Below are 27,022 nucleotides of genomic sequence, written 5' to 3'. Positions count from 1 at the left end.
ATTACATAACAAGTTGGAAGACCCATGAGGTGGCGCACAATTGGCCCAGCGTCGTCCGGGTTAGGGGAGGGTTTGGCCGGCCGGGATATCCTTGTCTCATCGTGCTCTAGCGACTCCTTATGGTGGGCCGGGGACTGGAAGCTGACTCAGTTCGACAGTGTTTCCTCCAACACATTGGTGCAGCTGGCTTCCGGGTTAAGTGAGCAGTGTGTCAAGAAGCAGTGCGGCTTTGCTCTCGACCTTCGCCGAGTCCATAGGGGAGTTGCAGCGATGAGACAAAATCGTAACTTCAATTGGATATCACGAAAAAGGGGGTAACGCCATGGGCCAGAAAAGTTTTAATACATTGGCCATGCTGTCAATCCAGCATGACTTCTGCAGCGTTCAAAACACCTGGAAACTCGGAACTGTGAAATCTCAGACGTCAGTGAGTTCAAGACAACTGGGAACTCAGATAAAACTAGCTCCGACTGGGAAAATAATTTTGAACGGTCATCCAACGCAGAATTCCAAGTCGGGATTTCGGGCCTCTTTCTAGAGCCCACAAGAAGGACCGCCGCGCCACCTTCTTATTTAAGTGAGCACAGCACAACAAGGTGAGCCCAAAAATGTATTGTATGCTGCTGCATAAATTATGTAATATGCCAGGGAGATATGTATACTGTAGCTAAGAAAGTAATACTAAGTGTATGTTGAGTGGTAAACTGTTAGTAGCCCATGTGCCTCATCCCTAATAATGTAGTCCCTTTCCCCCTCATAATTTAGCCTACTGTTCTGACTTGTTGGTGCACATGTAGCCTATAGCCTGTTTTAGAGAAATGTGATCATCAAATATTGTAAGAGCTTTCATTGTCTGCTTATATGCCCCCTTTATTTATCCTACAGTTCTGACTTGGTGTACAGGGAGAATACTGTAAGAACGGCCCATGTTCTGAATTCTGTTGCTGTACATTTCAAAAGTGCTGAACAAATAGTTATATTGACTACGTCCGTCCTAGCTCGCTCATTAATGTCTTAATCCAAATTACGGATTGCCTCTTATCTGCTCGTCATCCCCTTATGCCATAGTTTGTACATCTCAATTGTCAGTAGAAACCACATTTGTTTAAGCAAGTCAACCATATCAGCAATGGGTTTTTTTAAGGCAGTGAATGCGGCTGAATGAACTGTTTCGCTGCCAGACAAGGCTTGGCTGATAGCCAGGTGTAGCAGTGGTAAGGATTCAATACATGGTGCTGAAAAGAAAGCTCTACTGTTGGGATACCTTTATGTAGGCCCTAACAGTTTGTGGGCACCATTTGTATTAATGTATTGTTTAGTTTTGTGTTGTGTTGTGTAGTGACTTTGCTGGCATGCATCCCCCCAAAAATTGGGGAGTTTGCCCCAACAAGATTTACATGCTAAAATCGACACTGCCATTATGGCAGTATCCCACTGGGCAAAAACTGGTTGAATCAATGTTGTTTCCACGTCATTTCAACAACAAAAAATCTATGTGATGATGTTGAATTAACGTGTAAAACTGATTATATTTGCAAAAAGTCAGTAACGTAAGGGAATTTCATATTTTTTTTACCCAACTTTGAACCTAAATCCAATGATCTTGTGACATTTTTTGTTGATTTCACGTTGAATTCATGTTAGTTGACAACTCAACCGAATGTGAATCAAAACTAGACGTTGAAATTACATCTGTTCCCAGTGTAATCTATCTTCACTTTAAGCCAAACATTAGGAGTGTCTGTAAGACGACCAACTGTAATGAAACCAGTTCCTTCCAGTACTGTCCAGTTACCTGGCTGTTCTTCTAGAAAGAAGGGGACCTCTTTCTTCTCGTCTTTATCTTCGATGTGGTCGAAGGTGATCTGAGGAATGGACATCCTCTTCTCTCCAGTGATTGTCAGGGAGCCGTTGTCACGAACCATCTTCAGTTTCCTCTTGGGGCGCTTTCTCTGAAGACACAACAGAGACAGAAACACAAGAAAAGCATCATCAGGACTGTCCTGAACACAAACTCAGCATCGGTCATTAGGGCCAGGAGTTTCGCTGGTCAGGTTTATGTGGTCACTCCTGGTCCTGTGGGAATAAACAGGTAAGGCCAAGGGTCACATGTGGCCAATCACTACCTCCATATGATAAACAAGTTGTTTGTTTGTTTTTTTGGTTGCACAGAATTGTTTTAGCACTATCACTTGTCGTTTATGCCTCATTTGCTATTTCTAACATTGCATATACTGTTCAGTAAACGTTGATGATGCATTGCCTAACCATTCATAATGTTGATGCCTCAGTATTTGCTTTTTAAGCAATGATTCGTGCACACTTAAACCTCTTCAAATAATATATTTCTGACATTTCAAATCTACCTGCACTATAGCATGGTGACTTAGGCGATGTCTTCTAATCTATGCAGGTTTAACTGAGGTCAAAGCTCTCTAAGTCTCTGAATGCCTCCGGACCTTCATTGTGCTCCACTCCATCTCCCAGAGCAAGCTTTATAGACTGACTGCTTTATAGAAACGGAATGATTTTTACTCAGTGACAGACACACAGTCTCCTGGCATTGACTGGCCCACAGTCCTGTCCAAATACCAGAATGTGCCTGAATTCTGAATGACTCATTAGGAACAGAGGGGAAAGGGATAGAGGAGAGAGAGAGAGAAGGTGAGAGAGAGAGAAGGAGAAAAGTCACATGCAGAAACAGAAAGGGACGGAAGCAGCCTTCACTCTCCCCAATATGTGTGGGTTCAATGCTAAACAAAGATTTTTTTGTTGTTGTTCTACCAACACAAAGGTTTACTCCCATGAGAAAGGCAGCGGTGACATCATCTCAACTGACTGTGTCTTTGTGTGGGGGAGACAAAGGCCTGGAGTCATCCTGGTGGCTCACTGGCTCAGGCCTCGAGGGGTAGGGGGTATGTGGTGGGGGTGGGTGGCTGCTGACTGGGGAAAGGGAGTGGATGGGGGGCTTAACTTGTTCTTTCACAGTCAGTTCCATGCCCTAAGCACCACCACACAGCTAATGTAGTTAAGTTAAAAACCACACTGTTGAAGGGGATAATACTAGGTCTGTCTGTCAGCCAGATGGATGGCTCATATCCCTACCAAACAGCTTTTTCCTGTGGGCAGCTCTCTTTCTGACATCTCTGGGAATTGAGATGGGATGCATGTGTGCCGAGAGACAGGTTGACCAGATATATTAGCTGTTGATTGACAAAGCAGCTATAGTGCATCAGTAGAATGCAGAGGCAAACTGTTGCTTCTCTCTGAACAGGGTTAAAGGTGCATAATGTGTGAATACACCTACAGTATTTTGCTTTTTAATAACTGAAGTAGTAATGCAGTTTTTACCTTGTTTCTGAGGTTTGGGCTGTTGTTTTCAGAATTAATGGTAGGGATGTAGTCTCCGGTGAGGACGTACATTTTCCAGGTGGCGGGACAGCCTTCTGGTTTCTCTGCTACATAGCACCGCCACAGCGTCTGAGGAAGAGGATGGACACAAACAGTGAACCAGTGTGATAAATGTTTTAATCATATCATTTACCAGGGTAAACCCAGCGGGTGAGCTGATCACCTGGACATTTTCTCAGCTCTGGGTAGAAGTTGGCCTTAGGCACAGATCTAGAATCAGCCCTATCCGAACCTTAACCAACTGACCTTATGTCAGTGCAACGCTGTGCTCTGACAGAGACGACTCTTCCCTCTGAAGCAGATTCCTTGTTTCACAACTTCAGTCTGACATTTTTTTGTGAAAAACCCTATACCCATTCCATTTTTAGCTCTGCACCGACATCATCATCATCATCACTATTATGTGCATTTAGTGTCTCTACGTTTCTAAATGTCACCACAATAAGGAGTCTCTATGTAAATGCAGCTGTGCGATTCTGTGTTTGTTCAGAGTCAATGTGATCCTTGTGATGGCCAGCTCCTGGCGAATAAAACCGTCTGCTATTTGCCTGTCGTCTCCATCTGGGAGAGAACAGGACAGGACCGCTCACCTTTTCCAGGACATAGCGGGAATATGCAGACTACAAACACTGCTGCTCCTCTAAAACTACTAGACTGCTTTTTGAAGCTTACATTGGCAAGATCTGGAGGGAACAAATGTGTTCTGTAAAGAATCGAATTCGGGAGATTGAGTGGTTTTGGACATGTTTTAATTCAACCTATCTGACCTCCTAGCCTGAAGATGTTACATGAGTGAAGCACTAAATCAAAGATGGTGTGCGTCAGACCAGGCCAGACCAGCCCAGGTCCAACTGTCACGACTTCCTCCGAAGCTGCCTCCTCTCCTTGTTCGGGCAGGCTTCGGCGTTCGTCGTCATCGGCCTTCTAGCCACTGTCGCATCTCATATCATCATTCCATTTGTTTTGTCTTGTCATTTACACACACCTGGTTCATATCCCATCATTAGCACTTGTATGTCCTTGTGGGTGATTGTTCTATGTGAGGAGAGAGTAGCTCGGTTGAGCTACGTGTATTTTTCATTGCCGGGGTATATTTTCCCCGTGTGCCTGTATTTGCTCCAGTGCACCTGTTTTGCGCACTTGACTGTTTGACGCTATCCTGCGTAACTCTGTTTTCCGGAATAAACTCTGTATTCTATGATTTACCCTCCTGCGCCTGACTCCTTCAAATCACCCATCACAGAATCACCCACCCGCTATGGAGTCAGCGGGAGAGGAGCGCATGCCTGGAGTCGTGGCACGGGTCCAGGAGCATTCGACGATGCTAGCCAGCTTGGGAGAAGCGAACGTGAAGGCAGACGCACTGTCACGGCTGTATGACACAGAGGAGAGGCCCAGAGACAACACCCCCATACTCCCGGCCTCCTGCATAGTGGTGCCGGTAGTATGGGCGATGGACGCGGATATAGAGCAGGCGTTACGCACAGAGCCATCTCCACCTCAGTGTCCCGCTGGGCTGCAGTACGTGCCTGCTCTTGTCCATGACCATCTGATCTACTGGGCACACACGTCCCCCTCCTCTGGTCACCCAGGTATCGTCGTACAGTGCGCTGCCTGACCGGAAAGTACTGGTGGCCTACCTTGGCTAAGGACATGAGGGTGTCTCCTCCTGCTCGGTGTGCGCCCAGAGTAAGGCACCTAGGCACCTCCCATGGTCTTACCTAAGTATTGATTTCCTGACTGATCTGCCCCTCTCTCAAGGTAACACCACCATCCTGGTCGTTGTGGACCGCTTTTCCAAGGCCTGTAGCCTCCTTCCTTTGCCCGGTCTCCCCACGGTCCTGCAGACTGCGGAGGCCCTGTTTATACATATCTTCCGGCACTACGGGGTACCAGAGGACATAGTGTCTGACCGGGGTCCCCAGTTCACATCCAAGGTCTGGAAGGCGTTCATGGAACGTCTGGGGGTCTCGGTCAGTCTGACCTCTGGTTTCAACCCCGAGAGTAATGGAACGGGTAAATCATGATGTGGGTAGGTTCCTGCGGTCCTACTGCCAGGATAGGCCGGGGGAGTGGTCGGTGTTCTTGCCATGGGCCGAATATGCCCAGAACTCTCTCCGTCACTCCTCCACTAACCTAACGCCATTCCAATGTGTTTTAGGTTATCAACCGGTTCTGGCACCGTGGCACCAGAGCCAGACCGAGGCTCCTGCGGTGGATGACTGGTTTCGGCATGCGGAAGGAGACGTGGAACGCTGCTCACGTCCATCTCCAACGCGCTGTGCGTCGTCAGAAGGTCAATGCTGACCGCCACCGCAGTGAGGCCCCGGTCTTCGTACCAGGTGATCGGTTCTGGCTCTCGACCCGGAATCTGCCCCAAAGCCTGCCCTGCCGGAAGCTGAGCCCGCGGTTTGTGGGGCCGTTCAAAGTCCTGAGGAGGATAAACGAGGTTACTTATAGGTTATTACTTCCCCATGATTATCGTATTAACCCCTCGTTTCATGTGTCTCTCCTCAGGCCGGTGGTGGCTGGTCCGCTCCAGGAATCTGAGGTGCGGGAGGTCCCTCCGCCTCCCGGGACATCGAGGGGGCCAGAATAAATCTGTTTTCCAGAATAAACTCTGTATTCTGTGATTTACCCTCCTGCGCCTGACTCCTTCAAATCACCCATCACACCTACACTCTTTGAAAAAAGGGTTCCAAAATGATTCTTCAGCTGTCCCCATAGAATAATCATTTTTGGTTCCAGGTAGAACCATTTTGGGTTCCATGTAGAACCCTCGGTGGAAAGGGTTCTACATGGAACCCAAAACTGTTGTAATTGGAACCAAAATGGTTCTACCAGGAACCAACAAGGGTTCTTCAAAGGGTTCTCCTATGGGGACAGCCGAAGAACCCTTTTAGGTATCTAGATAGCACCTTTTTTCTAAGAGCGCAGAGAGATTCAACGGTCTACAGTACGTCCCATATGTCATTACTCTGTTTAAGCTCTATGTATACACTCCTTACTATACATGTTCTCTCCTATACATAGCTGTTGAGATCCCAGACAAGACAGAATGAGTGATTGACTGGTGGGTGGCTGTCTGTCTGTGTCTCAGTCAGTCAGTACCTGGATTAGTGAGGCTGCAGCCGGGATCTGTCTGTTGAAATGTTTCTGTCTCTGTTTCTGCTGCACCTTCAGAGCAAAGCCTGAGCCCAGTATACCCTGGAGAGATAACGAGAGAAAGAGATAACGAGAGAGAGAGGGAGAAAGAGATTGAGAGACAGAGAGAGACATCACAACACTGTGAAAAGGACCTGGAGCTGCACACTGAGGCAACAGACAACACAGTATTGATGGAAGGCAATATAGTGTATTATGAATTATGTACACATTATGCTATTTAGGTTATTAAGGAGGAAGAGGAGGTGGGTGAGGAGGAGGAGGAGGAGGAGGAGGAGGAGGAGGAGGGGTAATTACTGCAGGAAGAGCGAAGAAGGAGATGGCGAAGACGCTGAAGCAGGAGGCGATGGCCTTCCCTATCCACGTCTGAGGAACCTTGTCCCCATAGCCAATGGTGGTCACCGTCACCTGGGGACACAAGACAGTGGAGATGGGATGATACTCTACATTGGGGAAAACAAGGAAATGTTTCCACACACTGATTTTATATCCATTTAAATGTCAACTAAAGAAGTTAAGAGTTTTTAAGGCGTTTCTAATAATGAGCTGCTTGGTTGTAAAGAGGTCATTGAACACAGTGCTTTCACAGCTCCTTCAGCTTGGCGATAACAACAAGGGCCAGATCATGAAGAGAAAGTTCATCAGACTTATTGGCCCCGCTCCATATCTGTCACTATTCAACAGTTGAACTTCACTCAATAGGAATACGATTCTGACTGGGACTAATCCACAGTGAAGGGAGGAATTTGGCCGAGCGGGAGAGGAAAACAAATCCCCCCTGCATTTGCATGTACAATCACTCTGAAAGCTGAGCCAATTGTGACACATTGAGAGAAGCACTTGGCTTACAGTGGAGTGTCTTTGGGGCGCCGTGTGACCATGTGCTGTGTGCTGACACAAAGAGGGTGATGTAAGGTGAGATACTTAAAAGGCTTTGGGAGTAAAGAGGAAGAAGCCGAGTAGGAGGGAGGGGGTGAGGGGGTGGTTAATCCTCATCTACAAATGGTATGACTAAACAATGGGCCTGACATCAGTGTGGAATAGTCCACTCAACAACACCCCCGCATTCAAACCCCATGGCCCAGTTTTTCAAAAGTTATCTTTCTGGATTTATTTATCATAGAAATAGAATGAACAGAACGGAAGTCCCCATTCAAGTCAATGACTTGTCCATTCTATTCATTGTATTTCTATGCATGTAATCCTATCCGATAGGCAAAATCCAGTTCGCTAACTTTTGAAAAACTGGGCCCTGGTGTAAGCGCTGCAATCCAAGTGGGTGGCGAAGCCTCTACATGTCTTCAAGGTCAATTTCTCCCTCTCTATGTGTGAGTGTGTGTCATTGCCATACCACGCCTGCCATCTTATGGTTCATAGTAAACACCACAGACCCTATGTGTGGCATCACACCATAAACTAAGTTCATGTATATGGCACACTGCCTCTCTCTCTGTCTCTCCCTATCCCTCCTGAAATCAATCGCTTTTCTGTCTCTCTCTCCAAATATATTTTCTCAGAGGTTGAGCAGAGTGGTGGTGAAGCTCCAGATCAAACACCTTTCCCTGAATGACCTCCGTCTGCTTGGATGGACTGAGTGTGAAAGACGAGGATGAGAGAAGAGAGGGGGAATATGAATCATGCCATTGGCCGTGGGCTCTGGGCCCGTCCTACAGCTGTGCCCTGCACCTGCACATCCCACAGTGGAAAACAAGCTGACAGGGAATATGTTGGGAAACACACACACACACACACACACACACACACACACACACACACACACACACACACACACACACACACCACTCTCCAATCAGGCTCTCCCCTTACTGCTGTGCAAACTGAACTCAGCGCACAAACACACACACACACACACAAACCAGAGTTGAGTGACCAACGCTATTGGCACGGCATATCACAAGTCTCAAGTTTACAGTCTGTGGAAAACAAAGGAGAGCAAAGCCCCTATTGGGCTGTTTTGTTCATTGTGGGCTACGAGACACAAAAAACAGCTTTTCTTCTTGGTTTCATTGGGCACCAAGGACCCCGAACCGTTCTAACTCTCATCAAAAAACAGCTAGTAATCCTGCAATTACAGTTTTAATTAAAGGAACTGACACTTTATAGTGGCAGAGCAAAAGGTCTTTGAGCCAGAGAGCAAAGAGGTGAATGGTGAAAGTATTTTGTGGTGTGTAGATCCCCCTAGCACAAGACTACCACAGGTTTCTCATTACCCACAGCCTTGCATTCAACTGTTTAATTAACTGAACTGGAAACTTGACCCGCCATGGATGGAAACCTGATGGAAACAGCCACAACAGCATGGGCACAACACCATAAGCTGCCTCCTTATAGACTGAGTATTGCACCAACTACTTCACACATCAGCCACAAATGGAAAAATGAATAGTCATTGAGTGTAGTTCAATCTTTGGTCCCAACTAGGGTGGGCAGCATCTTCAAAACGTCCAATAAGAACCCCTGTGTGTTATTGAAGCATTACAGCTTCAGCATTATGTCTGTATTCATCGTCTACCCAACTCCTGACACCTTTTGTCTATTTCTCTCAAACAAAACGTATTTCTCTGAGGCTAGCAGTAGCTTTGTGTGACTGAAACTGGCTTAGGTATTCCAGAACCACTCAAGCTAGAGGGAGACATTGACAAACACACACCACAAAACAACCACAGAGGTGGAAATAGAGGCTGTGGGTTTGATTCCTGCTGGGGTCACATATGCTAAAATGTATACACAACACACTTTACTAAAAGTCTGCTATATGGCATATACTATGCTATTACTATGCCTTACCACGCCCCACCACAGGGCATCAGCATAGCTGGAGAAGCCAGTCTTGCCCTCCTCATCCACAGCATCCTTCTCCGCCAGGTACACAAAGTAGGAGGAAAAGATCAGCCCCAGGAAGCCGATGTACAGCGTTGTGATCAGCTCCTACAACAGAGGAAATACACACAGAGTGTAGTATGTCAGTTGTAATGTATTGGGCCTCCTGTAGCTCAGTTGGTAGAGCATGGCGCTTGCAACGTCAGGGTTGTGGGTTTGATTCCCACTGGGGGCCAGTATGGAAAATGTATGCACTCACTAACTGTAAGTCGCTCTGGATAGGAGCGTCTGCTAAAATGTGTAGATGTTAAACGCATTTCTTGACATTATTTACACATTTTACATTGCAGGTATGAATCGAACTAAAATGAAATCCATCCATAACATAAATCATTACAACACATAGTTTGATCAAGGCTACAGCATGCAATGATTTAACATAGAAAGAGGAGGCATATATCTCTCTATCGTTTCACTCAGAGAGAAGACAATCTCCCTTTGACTATTGATGTAACCCTAACACTAAACCCTAAAAGATCACCGGTAGACTCATTGCACATCACAGAGAAATAACCCACATCTTCCAGTTAAAGATAATAATAATAATAATAATAATAATAATAATAATAATAATAATAATAATAATAATAATTAATGTAACCTTTTATAGCGCTTTTCATTACATAAAAAATCTCAAAGTGAGACAGAAAAAAAATACGAAACAGGTGGTCTTAAAAAGAACACTGGATGAATGAAATGAGCGTAACGGTAGAGATTACAAAAAAAAAGAGGGGAAAACACACAAAGAGGAGTAAAGAAAAGATGTTGAGCCTGACGCTCTACCTCCCTCTCCTTATAAAGCCTTGCAGGTCTCAGTGAGAGTATCAGAGGAATCTGTGATTGCACACCGGGCTCTGTGGTAATCACTGGTGGTAATGTAGCATGAAAAACATGGATAGATGTCTGCCCATAACCAGACAGGCTAGGCAGGAGGCAGGAGGCAGGAGGCAGGGCAACTCAAACACTAATCCTCTGGATGAAATGGCAGCAATGTGTACCCATCATCTGACCACAGGGTGTGTCCTTATTTGGTTAAGAAATGTCCAATACTAGTTGTTTTTCATTTTCAAAGCCATGACTAACCTTGTCTTTAGGCATCTCATTTACCTTGCGTTTTTCATTTTCATCAGTTTGATTGACTGAGGATTTATGAGAAGCCTACTCAACGTAGAAAAAGTTGATCAAGTAAGATCAAGTAGGATCAAGGTAGATCAAGTCACTCTACTTAAAACAGCATTATGCTCCAGACGACCTTGTGATATTTAACTTCATGTGAGCACATACTGCACATAATTATGAGATTAAATGACCCCAAGGGATGTAAAGGGATCTCCACCTGTCGATGGAGGAAGACTACAGATCCCAGAAGCCTCCATGTTCCTCCTTGACGATCCACGTGCAGCATGCGTAGAATCTGGAGGAAGCGGATCCCCCTGTAATAATAGAGACAAAAGGCAACCGATGTCAATCAAACCTTAGCCTATATCAATGAGAGAGCCTCCTCTACCTCTACTCTCTTCCGTCTGTTTTACTAAGCAATGACAACACAATTACAGTCCAGCACAAAATATGACAATTTATTACACTGTTATTTGTAACATAAACAGTACCTGATAGCAGATGTGGCAAACACTTGGCCATTGGAGCCTACACTCAGCACTATGACTGAGGCAATAACCACTATCAGATCTGTGGGGGGGAGACAAAGGAAACAGACACCATCTGTAATGTATTGTGTGCACCTACACATTAGCATTGGCATCTAGTTCATAATCTTCAAATGCTTAAATTGCCATTGAAATGTAAGTAGTAATAGTAGAAATAATACTAGAAGTAATCTAATTTGACCAAAAATGAAGTGGGGGGGTAATATCATGTAACAACAGTGTCTGTCTGAATGCCTATGGCACAGTGGTTTGAGATGTAATAAAGTAGAAGCCAGGTGCACCTATGATAGATATGGGTTTCCTGATAAAGCGGAGTCGTCCCTTGATCCCCACATATTTGCTCCTGCAGCCGGCGGACCAGAGCCGCACCACGTACTCCGTCCCAAAGAACAGCACCAGGACAATCTCCTGTGGACCAGAACACAAGCAGTTACAGACAACAGTAAGGAGAACAGGGCCGGAGAAGAAAGGGGGAAGACACAAAGCATTCAAACTAGTTCATTAAGACTACTGCATTTTACTATCACAAATTCTAAGACTTCTACACACACTATTTATTTACTATTTCATACATATGAGTGCCAAGCAATGCATTGAGATCTCAGGCTTGATAAGAGCTTGCTGGGACTGGGTGTGCTGACAGAGAGAGGCTGAGGTGGTCTGGGGGTGAGGGAGCCATTCACACCGGCCCACCAAGAAAAAGGTTTGATAGCATCTATGATGACAGAGCATATTGAGCCAGGGTAAAAGGCTTAGTTATGTGAGCGTCATGGCTGTGACAGCACCTCAGCAGGATGTGCAGGTAGGATAACTCCTAATTTATTTATTTTTTACATTTGTAGTCATTTAGCAGACGCTCTTATCCAGAGCGATTTACAGTTAGTGAGTGCATCAATTTTTTCATACTGGTCCCCCGTGGGAATCGAACCCACAACCCTAGCGTTGCAAGCGCCTTGCTCTACCAACTGAGCTACACAGGACAATAAGCTGGGTTGTGTTAGAGCCCTTTACACATCTGTTAGGTGGTTAAAAAACAATGGTCACAACTATTAGAGAACCTGATTGGAAGGAAAAAAACTCTGGGATCTGATTAAAACAAAACAGCCGATGGTTGATCCAGCATTATTACAGTAACCATATATCCCCCAGTCCCACTAGAGAGAGGGTGCAGTCACTGCAGTGTAGTCCCAATCCCCCCTTCAATATGAACCATTCATGGTCCTCTGGGAGCAAAACTAAATGTCAGTGTGTGTGCGTTTGTGCTTGCATCCATGCGTGTGTCTATGTGAGCGTGTGTGCGAGCACGTATCTTAGAGGTTTGAATGGGTGTCATTTTGTGTAGGTGTGATACGACTTGATAAGTCCTAATGAACCAATATCTTTTTCATTAGCACCATGTCTCCATAATATTGTGCCACCTAACACTCCATAATAGCCATCCCAGTGTGGGTGGCCGTCCCATTGCTTGCTTAAACTGGCTTCCCTACCAGTCCCCCCTTATGAAACCTAATTCCAAGGCCCTGCTGCAACAACATAGCTCCATAGTCACAAAAACAATCCCCTGGCTGTCACTCACCCTATAGAAACGTTCACTTACTACTACTACAGTGCCCTTCCTTTCCTCATAAATGATACTGTGGAGTGGATTGGATTGATGTTACAGGAACAAATAGCACTGTTTTTCATACCCCACAGGGGGTATGAAAAAATATATAATGTAAGTCGCTCTGGATAAGAGCGTCTGCTAAATGACGTAAATGTAAATGTAAATGTAAATGTAATGTTGTGTCGATTTAGCATACAATGCATTTGGAAAGTATTCAGACCCCTGTGGGAGAAATGCTCACTAACAGGGATGTAAACAAACTTGTGCGCAAAATTTGAGAGAAATACGCTTTTTGTGCATCTGGAAAATTTCTGGGATCTTTTATTTCAGCTCATGAAACATGGTACCAACCCTTTACATGTTGCGTTTATATTTTTGTTCAGTATATTTGTGGGTATTTGTATCTAAAAGTGTCAGTGTCCTTCCAGCCAAGGTTATTTTCCCACACCTGTCCAGACTGCTCCCCAGTGGCCAGCACCTCTAGGAGATAAGTCTATTTGTTTGTCACCATGGCTTGTTGTGAGATTTAAAGAAACCCAAACAAGAGTGGGGACACGTGACATACAGTATGTCCAAATCAGAGTGGAACAGGAACATGAAACATAGATGAATGACCAGGTCAGGTCAGTGCTGGCTGAGAATAAAAAATAATTGAATTACTACATGAAAAACATTTCACCATGACATTTCCAGGTAAAAAACAGGTGAATCTGGAGAATCAAATCGGATTACAATAAATCCCAAAAATTCGAAAATGGGTCGACCGGATTTCAGAGATTTCAGTGTGATGAAACGGTAACTAGATGTTTGCAGAAAACAACTGATAGATTCATTTAGTAGTGTTCCCTAATCTCATAAAACTAGGATGGAGCTGATTCAGAGCATTGAAATGTGATTAGATGGATTGAAGCTGGATTGGGCTATGTGAAACTCTTTAAGGGGGCTCTATGTTAAAATAGTGGAATGATGGTGGAATCCAGTTTCTGATCAGATGTTTGGTGCTGCCACTGTGCCACACAGCTATGACGTCAGTGGACCTGGAGTAGACTGGAGAACAGGAGAGGAATGGAAAGAGAGACTAGAGCGTGTGACATGTGATGGATGTCGGTGCGCCCTAATGAACCTGGCTAGCTTTACTTTGGCAGCCGCCTTGAAAGCCAAATATCCTCAAGGACTCTGCCATCCAACACAAGCACGCTCTGATTCATGGATGTCAGCTAACCTTGAACTTGCTAAGTATAGTCACTCCACGACAAATACGCACCATGATGACACTGACTCTCTCACAAACACAATACACACACAACATATGCCATACACAAAAACAATTACATCATACACACACATGCATGTGCACATAAAATGGGGTTGAACAGTTGTGTCAAATGTCATCCTTAGGACATTGCCACCTGTTTCCTTTTCTAATACAGTCTTGTAGGTTTTGTAACGCTCATGTCTTGAGTTACAAATGTTTTGTTACAATGTTTTGTTACTCAAAATCTAAGTCTAATGTAACTACTGCTTTAGCTCAAATGTTCTATCTGTCTTCTGTTCTAGACACTGGGCTTTGGACTTACTTTTCTAGTTCTAATCAAACTGCTGAGAATAGAGTTTTTCTTCCAGGGTGTAAATAAATGAACAACTCAGCAGCCAGTGAATCCTCCAAAGGGCAATGGCCAAAAGTTTAGAGAACACTCTGTACAGTCCTATCCTCTGGTTGCCCCCACACTGGGGAGGTGTGTGTGTCTGTGTGTGTGTGTGTGTGTGTGTGTGTGTGTGTGTGTGTGTGTGTGTGTGTGTGTGTGTGTGTGTGTGTGTGTTAATATGCTAAACGTGTTTGTGAGATAAAGTCCTTATCCTGCCCCATATCAGTATTTTTCTACCTGTGAGAGTAGGACTGGTTGTACTGAGAGTAGCCAATAGAATCTACATCAACCAAATCCCCCAGCAATAAGTTCTGAAGCATGCCAATGACTAATAGACATAGAGTTTCATGCACCTCTATATATCCTTTCCATTTCATTTGAGGTTCACTACTTTTATCATACTGTTGAACACTGAGCTTGAAATCAGAAGAATTTAAGATGGCGGTTAGTCTGCTTCCCACTCAAGATGTCCTACTCCCATCATGTGGATGTCGATGGTATTGCAATACAAAAAAAAAATCAAAGACTTAGAGATGAAATCCATCATAAAATCCACTCACCATCCAGAAGAGAGTTCCGCTGGCGAAATCGGCATAGTGTTCTATGGTGGACAGGACACTGAAGATAAGGCACACCAGGACCATAAGGAAACTGTGGAGGAAAGAAACAAACAACAGTCAAACTCAGTACTCATACTATCTATCACATACTGTATCTAGAGCCCTGAGGTTTTTCTGACAACTGATCAGGTACATAGCAGCTGTGCATAAGGCCACACACAATGTTATGTAAGGTGTCTGGTCCTTGAACACAACAAGTTCACAGCCACGAGTCTGGAAGTCTGAGTCTGGAATGATTGAAATAAACCAAGCGAGACTAGTCCTAAATAATGATATTACTTGCCAACATTTTAGTCTATCTATGGAGGGCCTTAGCCTACAAAAGTGGCAATATGTTTCTGGGCGACCCAACCAAATTCACATAGAAATGTGGGTTATAGATTTATCATTCTACTTGAAAGCAAGTCTAAGAAGCGGTATTATCTGTTCTATGTGCCATATTTCTGTGCTTCCCGTTCTTAAGTTTTGTTTTTGCATCTTTTTTTTCTGCATAGTGGAACTTTAAAATGAAGTGCTTTGTAACACCAGAATTAGTGGCAACTACCACCAACTTGAAGGGAGGAGACAAAACCTTAACTTTGCTGGAGTATTGAAACACATCATCCTGAAATGTTTTGAACATGACATGGTGTGTTGAAACACCACTTAATCAAGTGTTGAGCAACACCTTGCCAGGGACTGGGAGAACTAACATAAAATATTGAAAACATTATGTTGGTGTTTCGAGTCCTGTGTAGTGCAGAATTAGATACCTTCTCTTCAGGTGTCTTTTCCTCTCTCTAAAGCTTCTAAACACCATTATGATGTTTTGAATCCTGTCTAGTGCAGAATTAGATCCCTTTGTCTGAAGTGTCTTCATGTTTAACATTGTTTTACGTATTTGATAATTTGCCATTTTATACTGTTTTGGCAGGCACTGTCAAGCAGAGTGTTCAAACCACCAGCAATAACTGGCCGTTGAACAACAAGAATTGAGGATTCTGCACTTGTCTTACATTGTGGGAATGGGTGCTGTTCTCGTTGAATGTAATTTTGTCTGATGGTTTTGATATCTGTTCATCATGATCCATTACACCTCATGGCACAACAAGCTTAATACTTATATAGAAATATAAGTTTATTTCTTCAATGCATACAACATTGTGTGAAAGAATCATAAAGTCAAAACATTTTGAATTACCCACAATCCTCCAATCACGTGACAAGATAGGAAATGCAAGGTGATTAAAACCAAAGACTTCTCTCTCTTTGGTTATCCTCATGAAAGATAATTACATTTTGAGAAACATGTTAAGTTGTATTTATTCTTACATTATTTTGGTTAAATGAAAATAACAAATAATTGAAATGACTTGCATACATAAAAAAAAAAAGATTTTGTTGGTATTTTGACACTTTATTGAGACAGTTATAAAATGACAGAGGGGATACAGATAGGTGGGAGAAACAGATTGAAGGGTTGGAGCGGGGAATTTAACCCCGGTCTTCGGTGGGGAGAGGAGTGACGTGTCTAACCCGGGTGCATTACCGCTAGACTACAGGCTCTGCACGACTTGCATTTATTTGTATTAAGTATATGTTGGTTTTGGGTGCGCTGGTTTCCATGGCCGCCTGAGCGTCGGGCGGTGCTTGGTCCTTCCCGGCCTTGGAAAATCCCTTTGAGCCGGGGGCGGGGGCTTCACCCTCCCGGCGTCTAGGGGCGGGTGGGGGCGAGCACACCCACTGACCATAGGACCCACTGGGGGGAGCGGCCATTCGTATTGTATTGTTGTTGTTTTAATTAAAAAAATTATATAATAATAATAATAATACAAATAAGTATTTATATATATATTATTATTTTTTTGGTCCATGTCAATTCACGCCAGAATAATTTCTTACATTGTGGCTGTGTGGTTGAGTGGGTGAAATTCCAACGAAATTTATCATTTTACTGCTCCTCCTGTTTCTAATCTGTCTAAATAAAGCATTGAAAAATAAAGGTGGAATTCTACAAAAAATATTATCCATAGGCCCTTATCATCAATCAATATTTAAGCTATAAACTATTTTCATTTCTAAACCGTTGATTGTATGAGAAACACCGTTTTTTTGTTTTATGCTGCATTGTACATGCACGGAAACCCCCAAAAGTGTTGAATGAAGAACCACTTTGGGTGTTTCAGAGTACTTAATTTATATTTTAAAACACATTCTGTGTATTCAAACACTTACATTGGGTTTACATTGAAACATTCTCCAAACACTAGATATAAGCTTAGGTGCACAACTTTTCATGGTTTTATTACACAATCATGGTGTTTTGAGACTTTCTATTTTTACAGTGTACAGTAATCCCCTCTCAGAGATGGTGTTAGATAGGGGATGCATAGTACTGACTGTACTGTCAGCAGTTGGCGTTGAAACCCCATCCAGTGTCGCTGACCGTGGGAGGGGTGACGTGAGATTTGTGTTCTGTGAGAAACATGCACACCATGGTTTCCAGGAGGATTCTCCTCACACTCTGTGACACATGGGCCAGATGGGGTATGATTTCCCTCCACCTGGATTACGGACTGTCACACAAACACACACACACACACACACACACACACACACACACACACACACACACACACACACACACACACACACACACACACGTGTGACGATAATGTTCCATGAGAGAGAGAGAGACACAGAGACAGAGAGAGACAGAGAAAGAGAGACACGGAGACAGAGAGAGACAGAGAAGAGAGAGAGAGAGAGAGAGAGAGAGAGAGAGAGAGAGAGAGAGAGAGAGAGAGAGAGAGAGAGAGAGAGAGAGAGAGAGAGAGAGAGAGAGAGAGAGAGAGAGAGAGAGAGAGAATAAGACTGTAGTTACATCACCTCCCAGATGTAAATTGTCCTCACTTGGCATATGGGACTTACCTGAGTTGACTACTAGACTGAGACAGACATATTAAAGCCCAAAACCTCCTCAAAGAACAATAACACACTCTACAGGACTCAGCTGATCCAGCTACAACAGGCCTGTCTGAGAGATGGTAGGGGATAGCAAGACAAACCCAAACAATCCCAGACAATGACTTAGTTAGTTTCCATTCAAAAGCAAACTGACATGTAAAATTAGCCTAAACATCTATTGTACAGCTGCCTTTAAGAGTTTATTGAAAGGAAAATGGTGAACACTTATTTCACAGCAAATAATTCAAAGTTAGAGGGGCTAAAACAGGAGCAGACAGAGAGGTAACATCAGTAGGAAGCCCCCCTCCCTGGGCTGAAGGCAGGATTAGTGGGGTGAAATGGTGGGAGAGAGTCTGGATTAGTACCACTGTACTCTACTGCAGTCCCAATCAGACTCACTCCATCTCAGTTTTCAACACAATCAGTCTGTAAGCCTAGAGAGCTGTCACTACGGTTTGCCTGTTGTCTTGACACATGCCTGACTACCACTCTCTAGTTGGATTCTACAGCCACAGCTGTCTCAAGACATTTAACCCACTGAAATGCGCAAAACCTATGGTTTACAACGGGTCAAATCCATCTCAAAGGACCATGACAAAGAACTGGAGAAGGTTTTTCTACAGGTTAGTTGTAGTATGAAAAACAATTGGAACAGGATCACACGTCCTTAGAAGGTTCTATCTGCAAAAAAGATAATTTAGAGATAAATGGCTTTAAAGTTTCGAACCCTCATAGTGTTGAATGGTGACAGCAATTTATATATTTTATTATTTTTAACTTAAAAACATGAATTGTGGTATTTTAAAGTACTACAGTATATAGGTAGAGAACATGAACAGAACAAGGCTATGTCAATAACTAAATTGTGGACAGAAATGCAGATAGAAAAAAGGTGTAAAAACAATATATATATTTGCAGTGGTCTCTTAATTTTTTCCACAGCTGTGTGTATATATATATATATACACACACACAGCTGTGGAAAGAATTAAGAGACCACTGTAAATTCTTCTTAAATCAGCATCTCTACATGTATGACAGCCATTCCATTCCAGTGTCTGTTGAATTCCAACACATGCACACCTCATTCTACTGAATTAGGTACTGATTAGGTGATCACATGAACCAAATCTTATTTAACGAGGACAAGTATAAAAACCACTGTTGTGGTCATCACTATCCTCTTGCAATAGGACCAGCTGGATGGCAAAAACAGTGCTAATAGTACCTCAAAAGTAATATTAATCAAAAAATAACTATTGACCATGCCAAAAGAGTTGAAAAGGAAAGTTTTGAGTGAGGAACAGAAGGGTTCAATTTTGGCTTTACTGGCAGAGGGATACAGTGAGCGTCAGATTGCTTCCATCCTTTAAATTTCAAAGATGGCGGTTCATAAGAACAAGGTCATGCAGCAGACATTGGAGACAACAAAGCTACAGACCGGCAGAGGGCGAAAACGACTCTCTACTGACCAGGATGACCACCAACTCATTGAAGTACACGGCGAGGACGGTTCGAAACAGGCTCCTAGGGGCAGGGCTGAAGTTGTGCAAAACTAGAAAAAAGCCCTTCATCAATGAGAAGCACAGAAGAGCCAGGCTGAGGTTTGCAAAAGACCATAAGGATTGGACCGTAGAGGACTGGAGTAAGGTCATCTTCTCTGATGAGTCCAATTTTCAGCTTTGCCCAACACCTGGTCGTCTAATGGTTAGACGGAGACCTGGAGAGGCCTACAAGCCACAGTGTCTCGCACCCACTGTGAAATTTGGTGGAGGATCAGTGATGATCTGGGGGTGCTTCAGCAAGGCTGGAATCGGGCAGATTTGTATTTGTGAAGGACACATGAATCAAGCCACGTACAAGGTTGTCCTGGAAGAAAACTTGCTTTCTTTTGCTCTGACATTGTTTTTCCAGCAGGACAATGCGCCATGCCACACAGCCAGGTCAATCAAGGTGTGGATGGAGGACCACCAGATCAAGACCCTGTCATGGCCAGCCCAATCTCCAGACCTGAACCCCATTGAAAACTTCTGGAATGTGATCAAGAGGAAGATGGATGGTCACAAGCCATCAAACAAAGCCGAGCTGCTTGAATTTTTGCGCCAGGAGTGGCATAAAGTCACCCAACATCATTGTGAAAGACTGGTGGACAGCATGCCAAGAAGCATTAAAGCTGTGATTGAAAATCAGGTTTATTCCACCAAATACTGATTTCTGAACTCTTCCTAAATTAAAACATTAGTATTGTGTTGTTTAAAAATTAACATGAACTTATTTTCTTTGCATTATTCGAGGTCTGACAACATTACATATTTTTTGGTTATTTTGACCAGTTGTCATTTTCTGCAAATAAATGCTCTAAATGACAATATTTTTATTTGGAATTTGGGAGAAATGTTGTCAGTAGTTTATAGAATAAAACAAAAATGTTATTTTTACCCAAACAAATACCTATAAATAGTAAACCAGAGAAACTGATAATTTTGCAGTGGTCTCTTAATTATTTCCGCAGCTGTATATACAGTGGGGAGAACAAGTATTTGATACACTGCCGATTTTGCAGGTTTTCCTACTTACAAAGCATGTAGAGGTCTGTCATTTTTATCATAGGTACACTTCAACTGTGAGAGACTGAATCTAAAACAAAAATCCAGAAAATCACATTGTATGATTTTTAAGTAATTAATTTGCATTTTATTGCATGACATAAGTATTTGATACATCAGAAAAGTAGAACTTAATATTTGGTACAGAAACCTTTGTTTGCAATTACAGAGATCATACGTTTCCTGTAGGTCTTGACCAGGTTTGCACACACTGCAGCAGGGATTTTGGCCCACTCCTCCATACAGACCTTCTCCAGATCCTTCAGGTTTCGGGGCTGTCGCTGGGCAATACGGACTTTCAGCTCCCTCCAAAGATGTTCTATTGGGTTCAGGTCTGGAGACTGGCTAGGCCACTCCAGGACCTTGAGATGCTTCTTACGGAGCCACTCCTTAGTTGCCCTGGCTGTGTGTTTCGGGTCGTTGTCATGCTGGAAGACCCAGCCACGACCCATCTTCAATGCTCTTACTGAGGGAAGGAGGTTGTTGGCCAAGATCTCGCGATACATGGCCCCATCCATTCTGTCCCCTTTGCAGAAAAGCATCCCCAAAGAATGATGTTTCCACCTCCATGCTTCACGGTTGGGATGGTGTTCTTGGGGTTGTACTCATCCTTCTTCTTCCTCCAAACACGGCGAGTGGAGTTTAGACCAAAAAGCTATATTTTTGTCTCATCAGACCACATGACCTTCTCCCATTCCTCCTCTGGATCATCCAGATGGTCATTGGCAAACTTCAGACGGGCCTGGACATGCGCTGGCTTGAGCAGGGGGGCCTTGCGTGCGCTGCAGGATTTTAATCCATGACGGCGTAGTGTGTTACTAATGGTTTTCTTTGAGACTGTGGTCCCAGCTCTCTTCAGGTCATTGACCAGGTCCTGCCGTATAGTTCTGGGCTGATCCCTCACCTTCCTCATGATCATTGATGCCCCACTAGGTGAGATCTTGCATGGAGCCCCAGACCGAGGGTGATTGACTGTCATCTTGAACTTCTTCCATTTTCAAATAATTGCGCCAACAGTTGTTGCCTTCTCACCAAGCTGCTTGCCTATTGTCCTGTAGCCCATCCCAGCCTTGTGCAGGTCTACAATTGTATCCCTGATGTCCTTACACAGCTCTCTAGTCTTGGCCATTGTGGAGAGGTTGGAGTCTGTTTGATTGAGTGTGTGGACAGGTGTCTTTATACAGGTAATGAGTTCAAACAGGTGCAGTTAATACAGGTAATGAGTGGAGAACAGGAGGGCTTCTTAAAGAAAAACTAACAGGTCTGTGAGAGACGGAATTCTTACTGGTTGGTAGGTGATCAAATACTTAAGTCATGCAATAAAATGCAAATTAATTACTTAAAAATCATACAATGTGATTTTCTGGATTTTTGTTTTAGATTCCGTCTCTCACAGTTGAAGTGTACCTATGATAAAAATTAGACCTCTACATGCTTTGTAAGTAGGAAAACCTGCAAAATCGGCAGTGTATCAAATACTTGTTCTCCCCACTGTATATATACAGCCCCGTGTAGCTCAGTTGGTAGAGCATGGCGCTTGCAACGCCAGGTTTGTGGGTTCATTTCCCACGGGGGGGCCAGTATGAAAATGTATGCACTCACTAACTGTAAGTCGCTCTGGATAAGAGCATCTGCTAAATGACTAAAATGTAAATATATGAAATAAAATAAAAAACATCATAATAAAAAAATTATAATAAGAAAAATGCATATCGAACCTTATAATTCCAAGCTCTCGGTCAGAGAGAGAGGACTGAAATAATGCTAATATGTATAAAGGCAATGCTGAATTCCCTGCTGAATTGTAGCTATTGTGAATCCTCTTTGAACTGAATAGAAGTAGCATTCCAGTATTTAGGCTATGAGGGATATCATCAAATATGTATGGCGCCAACATTTAGGCCTACTCATGTTGGGATTAATAAAACACACATACGGGACGAATCGTGAAAAGAGAATAAAGCATTTCTGTAATCTGAAAATCCCTGTCCTTAGTAGGAGAATATTGTGAACAAAATCATTGTTGTGGTTTCATCTGCTTACATATTTTGATTAAATTGGAGTATTTTCTAACATCTGGTGAAGAAGTGAAAAAGTTGGAGGGGGCAGTTAAACTCAAATGACATATAATCCCTTAATCCTTTCTCTTGTCATAACAAGAGGGCGTCCTAACTGGATTTTTAGCAATGAAAATATGATGACATTGTTGGTCAGGTTATATGCAAGTGTCCAATTCCCCTGAGAAAATGATGTTAAGTAGCAGTGTGAAATACTGCCTCCATTTTTGCTTGTTTCCTCACTCTGATTTCCCCCCAAAATATGTGTACTGTAGAATACTGTGTGGCATTTCCTGTTGTGTTGTTATACCTGCAAGAGTATCAATACAATAAAACACAAATAAAGACACCCTCTGACAGACCAGTCAAGGCTAGCCTGGGTGCTAGTCTGTTTTTGCTCTCTTGCCAACTCCTTATGGAATTATCATGCCAAACATTGTAATTTGGCTTGACAATGACAATGAAGTAGGCAAAAGCACAAACAGATCTGGGACCAGGCTAAGTCAAAGCTCTTGGAAAAACACAATGAAGGTAGCTAGTAAAGTTATAATTTGAGAGACAGAACGACCTATCCCTGACTCCAGCAATATCAATAACACTTATCCACTGGAGCCAAATATGTATTTCCAAACCTCTGAGTGGTGTCTGGTAACAGCATAAATGCAGAGTACGATATATGAAGTACTACACAGAGTAAAACCAGACTTCAAGCTCTGCGTGTATCCAGAGTTCATACACTCTAAAATTACTCATGCCTAGTACAAAAACAGAAGATCCTCCTGAACAGGGTCCCATGCCAAAAACAAAACAAAAAACAATCGCAATTACATAAGACAAACTGCAGAGTCCTATTTTAATCTAACTCCAATTGAATAAAGCATCTTTGGGTTCCATAAAAGCAGTATTAACTACTATCAATTAGTATTTCTTTTTTAATTATTACATTTTTTAAATGCACACACTGTAGGCCTTTGTGATTGTTGTACAATGAAAGGTGCATTAGAAATGTACTATTATGAATAGCAGCTAGGTACTCTGTTTTCCTCCTGCAGTAATATCCTAAAGGATCTAACCCCTCTCTGTGTGTATCCTGATGCCCCTGGAGGTGTTAGCGTCAGGACAAACCAGGTCACAATCATTAGAGAACCTGATTGGAAGGAGAAACCCCCTGGGATCTACTGGTGGTTGATTCAGCATTATTACAGTACCCACATATCCCCCAGCCCCACTAGAGAGAGTGTGCAGCAGTCACTGCAGTGTAGTCCCAATCCCCCCTTCAATATGAACCATTCATGGTCCTCCGAGAGCAAAAACAACATTTGTGTGTGTGTGCACGTGTGTGTTCTTGTTGACAAGTGTCGGACTCGGAGACCCAAGTGTAAGGTCACACTGGTCCTACAGCCGAGCTGAATGGCAAAGCTAGGTGGTCTGTCATAATCAGTGGTTCAGTCAGTCGAGCCATTTGACCAAAGTTTGTCAATGTCCATCTAGGGAAATCCATTAATGGCTATCTCCCTGGGAAATGACAACTTTATTCAACATTTCTGAATCAAAGTGTCAAATTATGAATCAGTTTATGTAACGGCAAATATAGTGCGATATAAGAAGATAATGCAAGATCTGTGCAAAACGTCTGTGTCCTCATGGAACCTCATGTGTCCTCAGTTGCTTTAGAGCCCTGGTGCTAACACAGCGCAAGGTGTATAAACCAACTGTAAGAAAACGAACAGTTTATATAATGTGAAAGTTCCATATCGACCAAAGACCATGACCAAGTCAAGGGTAAAACCTAATGGTAGTAACCACTAGCCTCCTCCACTAGAGTGCAGCATGAGTGGAGTGAGTGGAGATTCTGTGAGCACCTCTGACTGTGGCTGTCTTCTCTCATCACCAGGCAATTCAGCACGATTACTTATTCATGTTCACTGTTTCCAAGTAGAACTATCTGGTGGAAATATTTGTACTAGTTTCTAACACAACTCCACTTCAATTGACTAGATAGCTCAAGATTACAGAGATCTTTCCAGATGTGACCATACAGTATAATTTCAAAATAACCTAGTTGGCATGGCACTTGATTCAAAATTAGTTTGGGTATACTATTGTAAAGATCGTGATTGAAACATGTTTGAAAGGCTCCACAATAAAGCCTACCTGTAACTTACAAGCAATGTTGTTATTACTCAACTGCAACAATGTTCTCCTGAATATGTGGGTGTGTTTGGCCTAACAGACCGGTTCAAACCTGCAAGATGACTATGAAATAGACATTCTTCTTCTGATCATAACATCTGACCAGGCAGACACGTTTGCTCTGAGAGGCAGGAGGACCTCGCCCTACTCTGGATTTAGGCTGGATTATCCTTATATATATGTATAAGTATATGGGTTGTTCTACAGAGGTGGTGTAAATTTGGGTTTGGAAATAAATGCACATCCTATTTCTCCAAAACTTTCAGCACACATGTCTAACAACATATGTCAGGTAAACATATATACTACTCACACACTTTGTTTGCATTGCATATTTAAATTATATTTACCTGAATTCCTTACCACCCCACTAAATTTGTCACTACTGAAACATAGTGGAAAAAGTTGCAATAAAGGGAGAGCCATGCACAGTAGTGATCATTTGGATTAATCTTCTACTACAGATTAATTGTATTTATTAAAATTGTAAACCAAATTAACAAAATAGTAAAATCATGATTTTTAACCTGACTTTCATAACCTTTACATTTAATTTAGAGAAATATAATCTCTATTTTTCTAGCTTTGCCACCTAGCTTTGCCATTCAGAGATAAATAGAGGACCTTTGATGGAAATAACTCGTTTTGGTATAGACATTGCCACCGAGGGCTTCCAACATTTAAAAGAAGTCAACTGGGTGGGGATTCCTATGGGTTGGGAGTGATCAGCCAATGATCAGAGAGCATTGTCTTCTTCAAATTGGCTTGCCTATGGTTTGTAAACCAAAGACTACAGTAATATAGTCCGGGTGGCCATTTTATTAATTGTTCAGCAGTCTTATGGCTTAGGGGTGGAAGCTGTTAAGGAGCCTTTTGGACCTAGACTTGGCACTCCGGTACCGCTTGCCGTTCGGTAGCAGAGAGAACAGTCTATGACTTGGGTTACTGGAGTCTTTGACAGTTTTTTGGGCCTTCCTCTGACACGACTAGTATATAGGTCCTGGGTGGCAGGAAGCTTTGCCCCAGTGATGTACTGGGCCGTACTCTCTGTAGCACATTACGGTCGGAATGGCGAGCAGTTGCCATATCAGGCAGTGATGCAACCGCTCAGGATGCTCTCGATGGTGCAGCTGTATAACTTTTTGAGGATCTGGGGACCCATGCCAAATCTTTTCAGTCTCCTGAGGGGGAAAAGGTGTTGTCGTGCCCTCTTCACGACTTGTCTTGGTGTGTTTGGACCATGATCGTTTGTTGGTGATGTGGACACCAAGGAACTTGAAACTCTAATAAGGGTATAAACAATGACTTTGTAGTACTATATTTATTTAACAATATCAAGGTTTTTTCTGGATCAAAAAGGGGCTTAGGTGGTGGGTGTGGCAAGGGTTGGACGGTTGCCATTGCTAATGCTGTGTTCTTTTGCTCAAACATAATAACAAAATACATACTGCTAAATTCATTGTTTTGGGAATTGTTTATTCTCCCTGACTGTCCAGTTTTTATTTTGGTGATTGTTAGTTCTCAAAGATTACATTTTTAAAAAATATACACTGCCGGTCAAAAGTTTTAGAACACCTACTCATTCAAGGGTTTTTCTAGATTTTTACTATTTTCTACATTGTAGAATAATAGTGAAGACATCAAAACGATGAAATAACACATATGGAATCATGTAGTAACCAAAACATTTGAGATTCTTCAAATAGCCACCCTTTGCCTTGATGACAGCTTTGCACACTCTTGGCATTCTCTCAACCAGCTTCACCTGGAATGCTTTTCCAACAGTCTTGAAGGAGTTCCCACATATGTCCCAGTACGCTGTGGGTACCCAGAGGAATCTCTTCCCTACTGGACTATATTTATCTGTGTGTGTGTGTGTGTGTCTGAGAGAGAGACAGAGAGTGTATACAGTATGCATGCCTTTGTACCTGTCATTATGTGCACGCCTGTGAGTCTATGTCCGTGTGTGGCCCAGGGACGGATGTAATTGCCGGGCTGATATTGTGACGTGAGTTGAGTCTGTTTCTCCTCAATCTCTGGCTGAGGCATTGAACCACGTAGTGCCCAGCGGTACACTGTCCCTGGCCTGGCTCTGGCTTTGACCTCAGCCAGACAATAGGAGTGACGGACAGGGCTGGAAACGCTGGCAGCCGGGCACACAACCACTCACCCCTCTCTGCCTATCTATCTGTGTCATCGTAATG

General features: G+C 43.1%; 1 pseudogene across 1 annotated transcript in view; it reads right to left on the bottom strand.

Moving 5' to 3' along the window:
* The window catches only part of LOC311135355 (potassium voltage-gated channel subfamily KQT member 1-like), a 256,411-nt pseudogene that overhangs the window by 217,603 nt on the left and 11,786 nt on the right, over positions 1-27,022 (bottom strand). The window contains exons 2-10 of the transcript XR_014615409.1: positions 14,957-15,047; positions 11,426-11,552; positions 11,088-11,166; positions 10,814-10,910; positions 9,385-9,525; positions 6,874-6,984; positions 6,523-6,618; positions 3,352-3,480; positions 1,796-1,946 (exon numbers count right to left, since the gene is read on the bottom strand). The product of XR_014615409.1 is annotated as a potassium voltage-gated channel subfamily KQT member 1-like (transcript). The remainder of the gene's footprint in view (positions 1-1,795; positions 1,947-3,351; positions 3,481-6,522; positions 6,619-6,873; positions 6,985-9,384; positions 9,526-10,813; positions 10,911-11,087; positions 11,167-11,425; positions 11,553-14,956; positions 15,048-27,022) is intronic.

Source organism: Coregonus lavaretus (assembly GCF_964263955.1).
Source record: "Coregonus lavaretus genome assembly, chromosome: 9".
Classification (NCBI taxonomy): Eukaryota; Metazoa; Chordata; class Actinopteri; order Salmoniformes; family Salmonidae; genus Coregonus; species Coregonus lavaretus.
This window is presented reverse-complemented; position numbering and strand designations above follow the sequence as displayed.